Source organism: Lepeophtheirus salmonis, chromosome 3, assembly GCF_016086655.4.
Source record: "Lepeophtheirus salmonis chromosome 3, UVic_Lsal_1.4, whole genome shotgun sequence".
NCBI lineage: Eukaryota > Metazoa > Arthropoda > Copepoda > Siphonostomatoida > Caligidae > Lepeophtheirus > Lepeophtheirus salmonis.
In genome coordinates this window covers 16,202,252-16,207,355 of record NC_052133.2, presented here as the reverse complement: position 1 = coordinate 16,207,355, position 5,104 = coordinate 16,202,252, and the positions used below count along the sequence as shown (strand labels likewise).

The 5,104-nt window shown below is 29.7% G+C and overlaps 1 non-coding gene across 1 annotated transcript; it reads right to left on the bottom strand.

Moving 5' to 3' along the window:
- Nucleotides 1-2,190: 2,190 nt before the first annotated feature.
- On the bottom strand, nt 2,191-2,277 carry TRNASTOP-UCA (transfer RNA opal suppressor (anticodon UCA)). The gene has a single exon. It is a non-coding gene; the product is annotated as a tRNA-Sec (tRNA).
- Between the last annotated feature and the right edge of the window lie 2,827 nt (nt 2,278-5,104).

Below are 5,104 nucleotides of genomic sequence, written 5' to 3'. Positions count from 1 at the left end.
TTTCTCGCAATTAAATATCCCCAAATTTTACCCATCCAAAAATGATTGCCGTTGCTTCTTTGTCAATCTGTGAATAATTTGCTTCTGACGTAGACAATTTATGTGATGCAAAGGCAACAGGGCGTTCCATATCTTCGTTCAGTTGGGAAAGTACCGCTCCTAGACCAATTGGAGATGCATCTGTAGTTAGAAAGAGAGGTAAAGAAGAATCATAATGCATAAGATATGGTGCATTCGACACTGAACGCTTTATATTGTTAAAACTTGATTGAGCTTGTGATGACTATGTAAAAGTAACATTAATTTAGGTAAATCATTGGATAAGTTCTTCATAAAGTGACTATAAAACTGTACTAATCCAAGGAAGACTTAACTTCCGAACAAGAGTTTGGAATGGGGAATTCCCGGACAGGATGTGCAAGTTTAGGGTCCAACGATTTTCCTTTCTCTGATATTCAAAACCCAAGGTAATTAAGCTCGGAGCAAATAAATAAACATTTAACTTTTTTTTTCGAAAATCCACAGCTGTTTAAAAATTAAATTTTTTGAAAAAAAAAAAAAAAAAAAAAAAAATTCACAGCTATTCATAAAATTTTTTTTTTTTAGGAAAATTTCAAAAATCCATAATTATTATCAAAAACAAATTTTTTTTAAATTTTTCTTTCAAAAATCCAGAAAAGAATTATATATTTGTCAAAAATTTTAAAAATCTGCAGCTGTTCACAAACTTCAAATTTTGGGGAAAAAATTTCAAAAATCCATAATTATTTTTCGAAAATAAATTTTTGGAAAAAAAATTCAAAATCCATAGTTGTTTACAAAAGAATTAAACTTTTAAAAAACAAATTTTGAAAATCTGCAGCTGTTCAAAAATTAAATTTGAAATATTAAATTTTTTGGAGAAAAATTTCAAAAATCTATCGTTATTCACCAAAAATTAGATTTTCCATACAAATAATTTCAAAAATTAAATTGTCTAATAAAAAGGAAAAAAATGCTTAATTTGCGAGGGGGTTACAGCCATCCAGCCCCTACCCTGACAGAGCTCCTGCTAGTACATGCCTGCTATTAATCATCATTAAAACAAACTTCCATTGTATGAACTTCTAGGGGAGATCGTTAGAGTTTATCAATGGCTATACAAACAATGCTAATAATGATTATTCATTTTGAATATGTTATTATCTGACATATTTCCATCCAAGGTCAGTTTGTAAGTCAGTAATAAGAGATAATTATTATATTTATAGTTATCATTAAAAATAAAAATTTGTCCATCTATGACGGAGATTTTCAAAAGATTTTTTATGGGCAGTAATAATGGGGCTATTAGGCATGCAATTAGGATGATTTAGTATTTTTATATATATATACTTAATATATGGATTTGACCGTTAATTTATGCAAACTTTTGCATAGTTAAAAAGACTAAGATTAGGATGTGAACTAAAAAATTAAACTGACTAAGCAATATGATTATGTAGAAATAAAGAACTGCCACCATTTTAATCATTCTAAATAATCCCTCTTTCAAAAATCAAAACAATTTGTGACAAATTATATATTAAATAGTTTTATTATAGAGTCAAAATTCTAAAGTTTTTATTTACTACACAGTCAGTCGTTATCATGCCTTGGAGAAGTGAGGAACGTGCAATAGCCTCTGAAATTGAATATTGGCAAAAAATGGGTTGACAGAATAATTAATCAAATTAAAGAAACTGAAATATAGCTCCTGACTTTTTATTGTTACAATTTATGAAAATCCGTTTATTATTTCAATTACTAATATACAAAAAAATACAATTTTTTCAATTCATTTTTATAATTTCAATATGCAAATTATTGGAATGTAAATAAATTCATTGATAATGATAATATGGGTATCATACAAAAATTATGAATTGGTCCAGTTTGTCCAAATCGTGTATTTGGTTGTTGATTTATTACGGAAATCTAATATTTTTAAGACATTTTCGGAATCACCAATAACTAATTACTTAACTAACAAATTATCCATAATCTCAAATCTGATTGTAATGAATGATAGGTTACACGTCAACAACTCAGAATTTTTGTATTTATTTGATCCGTGTCTTTTATTGAGCAACCATTTTACAGAAAATCTTATAAAAAGAAGAAAAAAGAACAATATAAAATTCGACAAATTCTGTCAAAAAGTTTATATGACGCCCAGAGGGTGGAATCGAACCACTCTGCCGTTAAGCAGCTACAGGTTTGAAGCCTGCACACCGGACCACCGAAGCTCATCTAGGCAACTGACGTTGATAAATTTTTAGTATATAAATGACCTGTTGATAAAAAAAAGTTCCTTTGAGTTTTATTTGATAGTGTTTGTTAGTTTGCCGCTAGAAGTATCAGATATATTTAAATCCTGATGTAATTATTTTATTGTATTAATATTTGCCGTTAATTATTAAAAAAGTTTCATACTAACAGTACATTGTAGATTTTGGATTTGTCTAATATTTACTTTATTTATTTCGTATGCAGAGTGCAACACCATCTATTGTTGATTTTACGCATTTTCAATTTACAAAGACTTGTTTTATATTCATGTTATCTTTGAGATAGACAAATGTCTTTCAATGTCCTCTATGGAGTCATGCCTGAATAATTGGGTGGCTTTATTAACTTTTGAACTAGTTTAAAAAAATGAAATTGTCAAATTTATCGCTGAAATTAATTACTCTAACTTTGTCTACAATACAAGTTAATTTAGCATATCCTCTTGTGACGAAGTCCCCTATAGCCCCCCCTCCAAATAACCAAAAATAAAAATTCTTGAAAAAGAAAAAAAAAATAAGTTGTGGATTTTTGAAATTTTTTTAGAAAAAATTAAATATTTGATATTTTTATCTAATTTTTTTTTTTGTCAACAGCTGTGGATTTAAAAAAAAAAATTTTTCCATAAGAATCAATTCATTGTGAATAACAATGGATTTTTTTCTTCATTATTTCAGAATCAGGAAAAATGTTTTCTTAATCCAGAGCCTGTTTTATTAATATCGAAATTTTTGGTAAAATACTTATAAAATTGGGAACAAATAATTGTCTCCAATTTTAGATCTGGGTCCGAAAGTTCATTAACCGAATATTTATGTTTAAATATCCGTCCTATCTTCATGGGCGGATGCAGGATTATAAATATATATTGAATCAACCACAAACAACTGTGACGAGGGAATAGGGGAAAAAGGAAATAAACAAGTCAAAGGCAATAATTACTCCGACGCCGATCCTCAATTCCACTCTCTGTGTCTCACGAGGACTGAACATTCTACCTCCACAACAAATCCTCAGGGTCCTCTTCGTCTTTTATGAGCACACGCAATTGTTCAATCCAGTCGTGTATATATCAATGATAGCTTGTATATAGTGGAAAAGGAAGTAGACCCCTCAGGAATTAAGGATATAAGTTATGGAAAATTCACTTTTCGGTTTGTCAACTCCTATAAAACGGAAGAGTGAAGAAATACAACCTATTTTCATCACTAGTGATGACGTGAAGGAGTTGATCACGTCGTAGTTGACCTAAACATTCAAATTGTTGTAGTAATAAACATGTATGTTAACAATATATAACTACAGCAAATATTCGAAAAATATTAACATAACGTTAATAAATAAGGAAACAAGTGTGTTTAAAATTTGACTGACTAGGTATTCAAAGTTTTTACCTATATTTAGAAGTTTCTAGTATATTTATGATAAGTAGTAGGATATACAACCAAAAAATATTTATTTTCTAAATTTAATTAATATAATTGACTATTGCATCAAAGATAACAAGGATACATTATATAATTTTTGAAATTCTTCAAGATAACTTTATTGTTAAATAGAATACAAATTCAGTTCGAATATATTAAGGAATATGAGACGGACGTGGGAACGACGGAAAAGGAATAACAATGTATTCAATGTAGATCTCACAGTCGTCTAGCGGTTATTATGGAGCGTATATACGGGGTACACCCTATAAAGTGACCCCGGATGTATATCATAGATATATTTTTGATCTAAGAAATAACAAGCTTGTCGTATCAATACAATGCCACGATGCATTTTGTATGTAGCATTGAGCGTCTATTCAGGGAGCTGAATGTAAATTGTAAGTCGTTGTAGCAACAAGCGTGTATAGATAAAGCACAATCATTTACTCAAGTATTCACTCTCTTATTACATTATATGTTTTCCCCCTCAAACTATTACTATTCTTGAGGAGTGAACATATATGAATTTATTTAAGTATTGAGTAGCTACGTTTAAGTTTGTTCATAGAAAACGGAGACTAACACTGTTTGGGAGTTAGTCTTAAATCAAAAATATATATCTGGTAAAACTCAGGGACCACTATATAGAGTGCACCTTGTATACACACTCGATGCTACATTCAAAACGACTCCTAAATTTTATCAATATGACTGCATTGTTATTTCTTAGATCAAAAATGCCTTATTTTCATACATTTAAACAGAAAACTTTTATTTTCTTTATATAGATTTACGAGTAGTACATATAACTTTGAACTTTATAATGCGTCACATAATACTTTTCAATTAGGCATTTTGATCAAATGAGTCAATAATACTACGTGGATATTTCAAACATTCGGGGAATATTCAGTTATTAGACTATCATCATCCCAAATTGTAATACTCAGGTTGAACTTCAACTCGGTACTCTGAGGACTCAGAATCCTATTAACTCAGAACTACAGTCGTTTGGCCTTCGGGTTCCGATTTCTTTGGAATTTACGCTCGTTTGGATTCCAGTATGTCTTTCACATACATATCGTTCAAGGTGCAACTCAGCTATTCAAAGGAAATAATTATGTCTTCTTTTTACTACTTACTCAGAGATACAGGGACTAATTAATGTAATATTTGTGGTTTGTATTTTTTAACTCGGGTGCAGTCAAAATGAAATACCAAAAATATTAGATATATATTATTTTACTTATAATTTTATCCTCTCAGAACTGTATTACTCGAGTCCGGACTCGGAAATATATGAAGTCAGATATGACTATGACTCAGACTTGCATTGGGCTAGAAAAGGGTAGATTGGACTACAGCTC